Source organism: Equus przewalskii, chromosome 26 (assembly GCF_037783145.1).
Source record: "Equus przewalskii isolate Varuska chromosome 26, EquPr2, whole genome shotgun sequence".
In the NCBI taxonomy this organism is placed as follows: domain Eukaryota; kingdom Metazoa; phylum Chordata; class Mammalia; order Perissodactyla; family Equidae; genus Equus; species Equus przewalskii.
In genome coordinates this window covers 27,631,736-27,644,786 of record NC_091856.1, presented here as the reverse complement: position 1 = coordinate 27,644,786, position 13,051 = coordinate 27,631,736, and the positions used below count along the sequence as shown (strand labels likewise).

At 39.8% G+C, this 13,051-nt stretch overlaps 1 protein-coding gene across 27 annotated transcripts in view; it reads left to right on the top strand.

Annotated features, from left to right (window-relative positions):
- The window catches only part of DENND1A (DENN domain containing 1A), a 513,391-nt gene that overhangs the window by 267,533 nt on the left and 232,807 nt on the right, over positions 1 to 13,051 (top strand). The window lies entirely within an intron of this gene.

The window sequence follows — 13,051 nt, the reverse complement described above, 5'->3', positions numbered from 1 at the left end:
ACTATGAATTGTGTATCGTGAGACAGACTGCTGTTTTTCAGTTTAAGCCTTTCACGTGCTGTTTTGTTTTTAAGGCTAGAAACATGTATTACTTTGACTTAAAAAACTGATTTTTTTCCTTTTTCTCTCCAAAGCTCCAAGCCCCCCCTGCCCCCCCCCAAGTATATAGTTGTATATCCTAGTCATAGGTCCTTCTGGTTCTGTTATGTGGGACACCGCCTCAGCACGGCTTGGTGAGCAGTGCTAGGTTCGCACCCGGGATCCAAACCGGCAAAACCCTGGGCCGCCGAAGCAGAGCTCGCAAACTTAACCATGCAGCTGAGGGGCCAGTCCCAAAAAAACATTTTTTTTTAACGAATAGTTAACTTTTAACTGAGTTCTGAATTTTACTGGTTGATAGTAGAAACCTCTTTAGAGAGAAGGGGTCTCCTTATGTCTTACATGTGATCAGCAGCATCCTGATCAGTTATGTGCAATAATAATAATAATGTGGGGATAAAGTAGCTGAGCAGACATCAGTTTTATCCAAACCTTTGGACTTCTCCAATTTCATAGTTAAAAGTTTTCTAATTGTTGCCTTTTATTTCCTCAATTGTGGCTTTTTATTATCTTTTCGATGACAGGGAATGCAAAGGCTATTTTAGCCTGAGGTTTCTGATGACCATCTCTTGACAAATCCAGATGTGACCTGTCATACCTTGACAAACCACAGTTTTCTCAATTTTGTTTGATGAGATGTAGGCTTAATGCTCCTCAGACCCATAAAGCATCTGAAAGATAAAAGCTGTCAAACACTCTGGAGCTCCATCTCCTATAAAAATGACTGTGCATCAATAGAGACAAACTCAGCAATATTTAGTTCAGAGTCAGGTAGTATTCATTTCAGGTTTTCTCGCTCAATAAAATTGTGATATTCTGTATAAGAGAAATGTAAGTTTTTGTTCTCTTTGCTTAGTTAATGTATATTGATTGTTTTCCTTTATAAATGATAAATATGGGAGGCTTAACTAAATTGTGTTCTCTAATGTAAATACTTCAGTGTGATTTTTTCTAGCAGAGAGGCTCCATTTTTCTTCCAGATTTTAATATCTGAGTTTAATTCCTATTGTTTTTTGGTAACCCTTACGGATAGCAGGTAGGTCTAAAATGAGACCTTTATAGAAATGATATCATGTCATTCCAACAACAGTCCTAGAAGATCGATTTGTCCTCATTTTACAGAATGGCCCATCTACTCAGAGAGATGGAATAACCTGCCCAAGGTCTGCTCCTAGATGGGGGAGATGGATATGCAAGTAGGTCACTATGATGGGGTGTCAGAGGAAGGGAGGCTTTGGCTTCAGAAAAGGGAGAGACATCCAGGAATTACACCTCCAAATGAATCTTAGCTGTCTCAAAGTGCTTGCCTTGGGGACCAGATTATGATTTGGAGCCACCTCTCAAACTGTTGTCAGAATCCTTCTATGGGAACTGTCACAAGAGCCAGAGGAATATTGTTAAGAATATCCATCCCACTGAGGGAGTTTGAGAATTCTCATAAAGAGCCAAAAAGATAGTCTGAGCCAAATCTGGTGGATAAGGTGGCTGGTGGAGCTGAGTAATACTGTTTTGGGTAAAAAAATAAATCTTGATTATATACTAATTAGAGGGGCTTCTTGTGTAGCTTGTAAATAGCTCAAAGACTACCAAGAGGCTTATTGACATCATCCATGGACTAAGCATGTAGAACACCCTTATTTAGATTTGTACTAGATGTTTTATATAGGAGGTCCCCAATTCTCCCCCACACCCTTTAAAAAGTTTTTTAAGTTAACCTTTTTGAGCCACCTACTATGTGCCAGGCACTGTTCCAATTATATATATATTTTTTATTAGTTCTTGCAGCAACTCTAGGAGCTAGTTGGTTTTATTCTTCTTCTGCAGATGAGAATATTGGCACTTGGAAAGTTGAAGTACCCTGTCTAAGTTGACCAGCAGAGATCAAATTAAAGCCCACTTCTCTTGGCTCCAAGCCAACCCCCTTCTTACTACCTCATACTGTCTCCCAAGTAACTCTCCGTTTGTCATGAGTTCCCCTTGACACTTGTACACAGAGAAATATTCTTAGTATGATTCTGTCGACCACAGATCTGAAATCACAGAAAGAACTTCAGCCTGGCCATTGCCTTTGAATGCACATCTAAGCTTTTTACTTCAGATTTAGTGAGCAGTTTCTCTCTGCCTGGCACAACTCTTGGCTCCAGGGAAACAGAAGGCCAATATGTGAATTTCTAACTGGCACACTCCCCCTATTAACTGAAGCCCCATTTCCACGAGCGCTGTTCAGATTCAGCCCACTCTGTCCACGCGTGGTGTTAGACTCGGGTATCCCCCAGCCCCACCTGTGCTGGTCTCCTGCTGTGAGCACAGCCTTGGCGAGTACCTGGGGGCTTGTCTTCCCTAACTCACTGTGGCTTCAGATTTCATGTACTGCAGTTCCTTCTAGGCCCTGTGCATCTTGGCCCTAATTGTCTTTTCTGAAATTTAGCGGTACTGCAAGAAGTTTTGAAAACTAGGAATATCCAGTCAAATGATGATAAAGGCAAGTTACTTTCCAAAGGAACTTATATTTGTTTTATTCTGCAGGTGCTTTTTAAAACAAGTTCTTAGGAAGGAAACACACTTTAGTGGCAAGACTATCACCTAATTAATTGAGCCTCCACACCTAATGATTGGTGTGGTACCCATAACTCTAAAAAGAATTAGTACTATTCTGATATTACCTCATTTAGAGAAGGAAAAAAACGCTAAACTAATATCTGTCAGTTTCTTCCCAACTAAGTAGACAAAAATTAGTCCCAGAGAATGTGGGCCTCAGGCAGGACCTGGACACTGGCGGCCTGGAGAGTGGTGGGTGATACTTCTCTCTCCCCCAGCACCCTCAGGTCTGGCTCCTAGTGTGTGCTTCACTGTTGGAGTAAAGGGATGGATACCTTCCCAACCTTGCCGCAATCCTGTCCCACCCACTGCCACTAATAGCATCTGTTGACTTAGCACCACCTGGTCTAGTGATCTAAGAAGGGCCAGCTTGTAGACTACAGAACTTTTCAGCTTTAACTTCATTTTTACTTCTTTCCTGAGAACTCCACCTGATCATGTCTATGCCAGCCTGTGTAATGGGTTGGGTACCTGAATGATCTGTGTAAAGCTTTCCTAGCTGTTCTGGACTAGAAATAGCTAATCCTGTTTGCTTATCTGCGGCCCTTGAAGCAGAGATGAGAATGGCAGTTTAAGAAGGTTTGAAATACTGGACCAGGGCCAGGGTCTCTTTGCCTGCACACTCCACTCTGCATGTTCCAGCCGGAGGAACAAACTGCATTATTTTGTTTCAAACTGTGCTCAAGGGAAGCCAAGACCTTGTAGCTGGAAACTTACCAAACAGAGAATTCGAAGACTAAATTTAGTGTTCTATTGAAAAAAATAAAATATATCAAACATTTTGTTTGTTCATCTTTTATATGTTAAAAAAGAGATTAACCTAGTTCACACTAACAACCTCAGAAGAGTATTCAAAGAAGTGAGAAGAAAACTAATCCTTTTGGTGAAGAGGGAAATCCTTAACAAAATGTAGTGAAGTGGCATGAAATGCAGACTCTGCAGCCAAACTTTCAAACAGCATAGCTTCTCTAATCTCCATCACATAAAATTTTATTGTGGCTCAGAGAATATTAAAAACTGTTAGAAATAAATGAAAGGACCTTCCATTGGCAGGAAGTAGGAGAAAAGATTGGTATGTTTTAGTTATGTGGTTTTTCTCTGGTTTTTAAATATAAATACAATTAACTGCTTTTTGAACTATGGTCTTCATTTAATTATGTGTGAGTTTTCTCTTGTTCATGTTAAACTGTAACTAGAATGAAGAACCTTGAGATGTTGTAGAGACTATGGAATATAGTCAGTATCAACAGCTTCATTTGTGATGCTTTAAAAATCGCTGCAACTTCAACCCGCCACGGTCTCGCTACTAGTTCTCACCTTCCTCTCCTGCCTCTTCTCCCATTGCTTCAGCAAGCATTGAGAACCTGTTTTGGACCAGACACAGGATTCAGATTGCTAGTGATTCCCAAGTGCTGATCCATGGGTTACTTGTGTTAGAATCACCCTGAGAACTTGTTAAAAATTCAGGTCCTTGGGTACTACCTCCAGATGTTCTGGTTCAAAAGGTCTAGCATGGAACCACAGAGTGTCTGTTTTTTAAGGTTCCCCAAATGATTGATACACAGCCAGATTCGGAAACAGTGAATAACAGACAGTTCTCTAAGATAAAAACAGTATTTATTCTTTGATTATTGTTATTTTGCATCATTAGACTCATTTTCATTTTGAGACTACATAATAGAGGCTAATTAAGTTTGTTTAGAAGACACGAACACAGACTAGCACTAAAAAATTGTTTGTTTCCATGTTTCTCTTTGGGAGAGCTTCGATTTTGGCATTGGCTGGTCTAGAACAGGACAGAGCTAAGTATAATCTATTTACGCTCTCAGTAATATTGGACACTGATGCAGTCCACCAGTGTAATTTTGGGTGCATGTATATAAATAGCTCTAGAAGTGAGGTTTCTTTTTAGTCATTGAGAACATGGCAGAGAATCTGTTTATTATTTTAGTAGTATGGTCAATTTGTGAAATAAATTGTATATTTCTTAAATTATAAGACTGATAGCTTCTTTCTTATGTAACTTTTATGAATCAAATCTCTACCAAAAAACACTAATGAGTGATATTCAGGTCACTGACATCTTAATATACTTGAAAAGCTCTAAATGGCACCCACACTGACAGACATCTATGTGGATTTTATTTAAAAAATTGGAGCATCTACTATGTACTAAGTTGGCGAGAACAAAGACTCATAATTTCCTCTGGTTTCTGTGGTCACTTTGGTAGTGTGATATGAGATTAGGCCATGCAGTCAGGGGTTGGTTACAGATCTTATGAAAATTCGCATTTTTTCTCTTCTGCTATCTTGATAGCTACACAGTCTATCAGCCAGATAATTCAGACAGCCCTGCTGGTGGTTTCTTTTCCCAAGAAAGAGGACAGCAGGGCTGGAGGAGAGAGCACCAGAATTCAAGTCGCAATGGTTTTGTTCAATTCCTACTTGTGTATTTAATCCTCTCTGTGCTATTCCTAGCCATATGGCTTTGGGCTGCTTACTTGACCTCTCTGAGTCTCTCTGTCCTCTTTTATAAAAATGGCGATTGTATTAATACCCACCCCAGTGTTGTTGAAAGGATTCAATGGTCATAGATATGAAAGCAGGTAGGCCAGTCCTGGGCACATACTCCTCATTCAGTAAATGTTGACTCTGAATTTCACCTTTGCGGGCAGAAAACCCTGATCTGACTTATGGAAGCAAAGAAGGCGATAGAGATCCTGGAAGAGTTCTGAAGATTTAATTAGTACAACTGGTGATAGTGAATGGTGAATGAATCCAAGCAACAGAGAATGGTCATGGCAACTCGAATGAGGTTTTCCATATCTACCCACTTCTCATTAGTCACGTAGTCATTGACTAAATTGTCATTTCTTGTTCCAGTCTCCACAGTTATCACTGCATAGAGCTTGAGTGGCCTAAGAAGCTGCTGTGTTCACCTGACCCAGTGTTACCATCTGACCAGCCTCTCAGGGAGGAGGACTAACAGCTTCTCATCTTCATCCTTCCTGGCTCTGCTCTGATGCCCCTCTCTCTCTGGGAAGCCAGCCTGATTCTTGCCCCAGGCAGAATTAATGATTCCTTCTTTATGTGCTAACACACTTGAACCTCTATTATAGAGCTTCTTTCATAATGCTTTTGTGTTGAAGTTGATTGTTTGCATTTTGATCTTTCTATTTTAAATTGCTTGAGGGCATGGCGTGTACACATAGTGGATACTTAGTAATTGTCAGATTGATACAGAGCATAGCACAAAGGCAGTTTCCTGTGAGCTAAGAGCACAGACTCATGAGCTAGACTCCCTGGGTTCCTATCCTAGCTCTGCCATTAGCTCTGTGACCTTGCACTAAGTCCTTAACATCTAGGAACCTTAGTTTCCGCATCTCTAAAATGGGGACAATAATGCTATCTACCTTAGAAGGCTGTTGTAAAGATAAAATGAGTTAAATATATGTGGAGCACTTAGAACAGTGCTGGCAGATAGTAAATGCCTGAGTTAAATGGTCATGGTGGAGGCTCTATTATAGCTTTAATCTTTCTGAGGTTACTATCACTTTCTAAGGTTGGATGTGCTTGTACAAAACTCTACAGGGGAGCTTCTTTTTTTCTGCCCCCCGACCCCCATGCCTTCAAACCTAATAACTTCTACCACCTGAAGGTTCTTTAGTTTCTTCTCTATGTATTGACACCTGACAGGTACTCATGATCCCATGTTCAGTTATGTTTTCTTTCTTTTAAAAAATGTGATCATTAAAACAATAGTGTAAATTAGCTAAATATAAATTATGATCTTAGAAGTATTTTCAAAAAAATATAGATATCCACTTATCCTCGACTTGCTGTGGCAAACGGATTTCTTCTCGAGCGCCAGTGTGGATCCATTGACAATGGTTCATGTTCAGAGGGATCCTCAGGCCATGTCCTGACTCCACGACTGGTTAGTAATGTCTGTCATAGGCACAAAATGGAGGAGTGACAGCACCTTGCTGTCCCTGTATTTAAATAAATTATTATCAATCCAAATGTAACTTTGCCTTTTTGTTTTTCATCTTAAAAAAGTCTAGGGGCCAGCCCTGTGGTGTAGTGGTTGGGTGCACATGCTTTGCTTTGGCAGCCTGGGGTTCACAGATTCAGATGCCAGGCACAGACCTATACACCACTCATCAGGCCATGCTGCGGCAGCATCCCACATACAAAAAATAGAGGAAGATTGGCACAGATGTTAGCTCAAGGAGAATCTCCCTCAAGCAAAAAGAGGGAGGTTGGCAACAGATGTTAGCTCAGGGCTAATCTTTCTCACCAAAAAAAAAAAAGTCTACACTTTCCTCACTCATAGTGCTATGGGCTTATTTATACTGTATTTTGTAATTTGGCATACCATTGTTTCTGCCTATGCCTTGGTAGCCAAAGCTTTTCTCTGGCACTTTCAGTTGCTTTGATGTTTTGAAGTGTCACATCTTGGCTTGAAAGTTTGTTGCCCTGGTTAATAACTTACTGTAATTATTCTAGCTAGTAGGTAGACACTCAACTCCATGTTGGTGTGTTGGTTTTTTGTGGGGATTCCCCCCCCCCCCCCCCCCCGCCGCTGTTTCCTTTTCCCCAGAGGATAGTGGAGAAGCAAGGGGTAGGATGAGTTCCACCCAACTAAAAGAAAAACTACCTGAAGAAAGATTGCGCCCTTCCGAAAAAAATAAAGGAGCATTACATTTTGACCTCTAAGAAAAACAGGACCTCCTTTGTTCTTTTCCTTCTTTCCACTCGCACGTCTGGCATCTGTCTAGAGCAGCTGAAGGTCTTGGATTTCTGAGGCTTTCTAAGTTGTCTTTCTGCTAAAGCATCTTTGATAGCTTCTTAAAGCCAACTCTACCCTCACTAAATATAGTAAACACAATGTGAACATAGCTGAACCATTTATAATTAAAGATTTTTCTTATGCCCTTAGAAGGGTTGAGTAGGTTAACTTTCAGAGTCCCTGCAGATTTTACTTAAAACTCTGCTGATCTTGTAGTGGGTTTTCCATTTGATAATAAGTAAAAATTAAAAACAAACAAAATCTGCAACACTGTTTGAATCATGGCACCATTTATTTCCTGATAACTACAAAGATGGTTTATAATTAAATAAAAGAGTCCAGTTCTTAAATTGAGAAAGCTAACAACTTCTACAAGACACACATTTTCTACAACTCTTCTACATAGGATGATTATTGGTTGAAATGAGTGGACTTAAAAATGACTCATCTTCAACGTTAGCAATCTGGTACTCTTTCTATACTCTTTGTCTTATCAATTTCCTGATGTTTGGGTTCAGAGGAGAAATCCAAATGCCTCTAACCGTGTGATGAAGCAGGTGTCAGTTTGATCTTTTAACTTTCTGAGTTCTAAGATGTGAAGAATGACTGTGACCCCCTGATGTTTTCCTCTGTTAGCTTTTAGAACTTGAAATCTCAATACCATTTAGAAATTTACAACTTCTAGTGGTGATCTATTAAGCAATTGAAATATGTTAAATGTCTGATGATCTTGCCTACCATTCCTCATAATGTTAAGCTAGGCGTTCTAACGTTCTCCAAACATTTACTCAGCACCTGCTCTGTGTCAAGCATAGTAAGAGATAAGGAGAGGAGATTGAATGTGGTCTCTGTCCTTGAGGAGCTCACATCTTTAGTCTCGTGCCCCTGGTCTCCTAAGATCATCTACCTCTGAAACCTTCAGAGTGTCAGGGGCCAAGCACAGAGGAAGGCTGTGCCCTCCACAGTCAGGTGATGGAGATGGGTGGCTGAAAGGTGGTGGTTCCTAGATAGCACATGAATTCCAGGTGGGCCTCTGGGGCTGCAGAGATAAGAAAGCAAGACCAGCTTTGAGGTGGATCCTGTTTTACTTACGCTTAGTCAGTATGGCTGAAAAGGGTGAGCTGGGGCAGAGGAGGAGCATTCTTCATGTCAAAGGATGGCAATTCCCCTAGATCATAAGTTGTCAAAGCTGGAAGAGGGCTCAGGAATTGTGTGGTCCAGCCTCTTGTTTTCCGTATAGGGGAAATTGAGACCCAGGAGACAAAGTGGCTTGCTCAGATCAAAAAGAGAGTTAGTGGAAACTCCATGCAAGTATGTGAAATAGAACATGACAGAAAGCCAGACTTTCAAGTCTGTGTGCCAAATTGAGATGTAAACCTTTCCCTTTGACTATCAATCATTACTTCATTGTCTAGAATTTCCTGTGGATTAAAGACAGTATAACACCTTAGTTAAATGTAACTAATCCCCAGGAAATGATCAGGTCCATGTTTGTTTTAAAAATCATTATTTTTTGTTAATTGGTATTTTGCCCTAGATATTTGGTCATCTGAGAGCAAGGCAAATGCATTTTTATGTAATTTGGCCTTGCTAACAGGGACAATATCTCATCGAGTTCATAATCCTCAGCACAGCATATGGGCACAGGGTAGGCACTCAAAACATTTTTTTAGTTAATTTATGCATTATGGAAACACAGAGGCCATTATAGTCTGACAGACCTGGATGTGAATCCTAGTTCTGTCACTTACTAGCTTTGTGGTGTTGGGGAGGTTATTTCACTTCTGAGACTGTTTCCTTATCTGTGACATGTGGTGGTGAGTGTCTATGTATATAAAGCCGTCTCCTCCCCCAATAAATAAAACAGTACTTTGCAAGATCTTAAACCCCCAATATAGTGCCTGGCCCACACACTGTTGGGATTCTTTCCTTCTTTCTTTCTTTTGTTTTTTTTTGAGAGGATTCTCTTAGCTGTAATCCATGTTAAATTGCAGAGCTACATTACGAATCAGCTGAGGCACTGGAATCTAAGATTGTGACAGTCTGGGCATTATTCTGAGAAATACCTTAAACTAAAAAAAAATGTGTCCTTGTGATTTTTCAAAGTCTATCATTGATTGATCTCCGTTCACGTCCTACCCCCACTACCTTCTCCCTTTCTCTCCCTTTGCCTCAAAGAAAACTAATGGAGCCATATAGAAAGCTCCAAGATAGAACTGACCTTGTGCACCTTTAATTGAGGACAGAATTTGCTGAAAGTGCTTCCAAAACCCCACCAGTGGTTTACTTTACAATCTGTGTCCTGGCTAGACTGGCTGTTGGCTGTATAATTTGTCTAGTTTTGTCTGGAGTCTTAGACTATTCAGCTGCTTCAGGGCAAAATCTTTTGGGGTGTCATTAAATAGGATTGATAATTGGCTTGTGATGAATATTCATTGTGACTAATGACTTTGGGCATATTTTACACATACTATCTTTCTATTCTCCCACTGAGTGAGATTTTGATAGGATCATTTTCCTCTACTTGCACTTCAGTTAAATATTCACAATACTCCTTTGTTGACTACAATCCAAATTGTATACTTTCATTACTTTTAAATTTGTATTTTGTAAGGAATGAGCATAGGCCTTTAGGACCTTTATTTTTTTAATGGGGTTGGTTTTAGAGTTAGTTTTGAAATAAGCGGCTAATGATAATTTACAGGACATAATATGTTATTTCTGATTAGGCATAGATATATCGTAACATTTTCTTTGTGTGTCAACTTAACCACTATGCCTAAGGAACAATGCACAGTGTGCCATTAGTATTTTGGAAAAGAGCCAAACAATTCTCTTTTTTGTTTTTTGTTTGTTTTCTTAATCAAATGGGTAAATTTTACTTCAGTTGCAGAGATTTTGCTCTTAGAAAACCTTCAGTGAAAATGGTGATCAAGCACCATGAAAGTTTGATTCTTTTTTATTTGCTTGAGGAAGATTGTCACTGAGCTAACATCTGTGCCAGTCTTCCTCTATTTTGTATGTGAGACGCCACCACAGCATGACTGAGGAGTGGTTAGGTCCACACCTGGGATCTGAACCCATGAGCCCAGGCCGCTGAAGCAGAGCGCACAGTACTTTAACCATTTGGCCATAGGGCTGCCCCACGGGAGTTTGATTTTTGTGAGGGATAAGTAATTTTAAAGCCTTGGCATTTAGCTTGGTAGGGTTTTTTGAGGCTAAGGAGACATGAAAAAAGCATTGTCTGAAGATATGATCTCCACCACTTTATTGCTTGAAACAGGGTTTTGGCTCAAACCAATTTAAGCTAAAAAGAGGAAGTAATCAAGTTCTCTCTCAACCAGGAACATTCTATTGAATGACTTTTTCAAAGAGAATTACAAATGAATTTCTGTGATGATACGTTACTTTTGTATGGCCACTGTATAGATTTTAAAGTGCTTCTATTTATTTATTTGATGTGTTGTAGAGTTACAGAGTAGGCATATTATTGAATGGATGGATGAATGAATCCATTGACTTGATTTTCCAAAAGTGGCATATTTATGTGTCTAAGCTTGCCATTATTATTTTGGAATTTGAGCCCTATTCCACACTCTGTGAGACTCATGAAAATGTTAGTCCAGTAGTGTTAAAAGCCAAGCCCTTGACTCTTTATATTGTGATGTTCTAAGTAGAAATTTTTTTTACTTATTCAAGAAACATGGCATTATCTGGCACTTATAGAAAACATGGGCAATTTATAGAGAACATGCCACTGAGAAGATGGGTAGGAAAAGAGAGATGGGGTCCGTCTTTACTTTACAGTGAGAGGACAAACATACAGAAAGCTATAGTCCCATTAGTAGTGGGGGCATATGCCCAGAGGAGCCATGCAGGGTTTTGCAGAGGAAGGTAGTGCTTGTACAAGGACCTGAAGGAGGAGGAGTTTGCTATGGATACAAATCTGGGCCAGTTAAGGGGATGAATGAAAAAGAGAGAAGGGAGGAAAAGGAGTGTATAACTATTCCTAAGTCTGCAAATGGTTTGATCCAAGGGTAAACTTGGAAAAGGCAGTATAGATTGTGGCTGGAGATGCTGCTCTACAGGTAGGCTGAGAGCTAATAGAGACGTGCCTGTTCCAGATGTGTCCCCAAAGCCTCCAAATAGGATGTTACATGACTGCACATGCACTTGAGGAAGGGGATGTTGGCAGCTGGGGAAAGGACAGGCAGAACGAGCTGGGGCCCGAGGCCAGTGTAGCCCTCCAGCATGACTTCAGGGTGGAGTTGGAGTAAAACTCGTTCATTTTCCACTCACTCAGCACCAGCAAAGAATTTTTATCTCTTCTAACCCTGAAGAGATTAGTCATGTATAATATGACAGACAGCCTCTTTGTACGGAAACCTCCTGAAATGGATTGAGAAAAGATGGATTAAACCTACAAGCCTTGGCAGAGTCGCTGGGAACAGCTCTTGAGAGCTTGCTGGATCAGCTCCTGTTCATGGCATGTACCTGATTTAAAGAACAGGGTCTGGAGGGAAAAGGAGGGGAAAAAAGTAGTGGCCCTGGATTTAATACACAGCTCTCACAACTGTGAAACATCAGCAGAATATCCAATTTAAAGCTGTTCATGTTACACTAACCTCTGGGATTCTTTTAACTGAGCCTTGGCACGTCACTCTTTCGCCACGTAAATGTCCTTCTGTCAGCAAAGACCAGTTAACAGCTTCCAAAAGAAGCAAAGTCCTCATGGGAATAAGCTTCCCAGAAACCAAAGAAACATTAAAGAAAAAAGACAGAAAGAAACATGTGTTGTTGGCTTTCGTCACTTCAGAGCCATATCTCCAAAGGTGTTGGCTTTCTTCCTTCTTTCACTATATTGAATTTTGTAGCAATTTTATTCCATTATATCTTTGTTTGCTAAATTTTTATTAAATGAATTGTATCAAATACTGGTTGTATGATGTGTCTAGCTCTTAAGAAAACAAAAGAGAATATGAAATAGGGACATGTCAAAAGAATAGGGAGAGGAAGGATTAACCAGTAAACAGTGCTGGGGCAATTGATTAACTATGTGGAAAAAATAAATTCTCACCTCACTCCTTAAACCTAAATTAATTCCAGATGGATTAAAGAGTTTAAGGCTGAGAAAAAATTTGGAAGACTGTCTTAGTATAAGAGCAGTGGAAACCATCATGAAGGAAAATATTTGCCTATGTAATTATTTAAACCTTCTCTTCACCCAAAAATTCAAAGAAAATTAAATAAGAATAAATTATTTTCAAGAACATTAAGATTAGTATCCTTTGCATATCCAGTGTTTGCTTGTAAATTAATTAAAAAATACTAATACTCATTAGAAAAAGTGGACTAAGAATGTGAATAGACAATTTACCTAAGAAATATAGTCAGCAAACATATGACAAGATGTTCAGCCTCAGTCATGATCAGAGAAATAAAAAAAAAATGAAAATAGATCCATTTCTTAAAGCTAACTTGCTTAGCATTCTTAGTGCTGGTGAAATACACAGAGGCCAGGCATCCTAGTACATGACTGGCAGCATGTAAAGAGCTTCCATT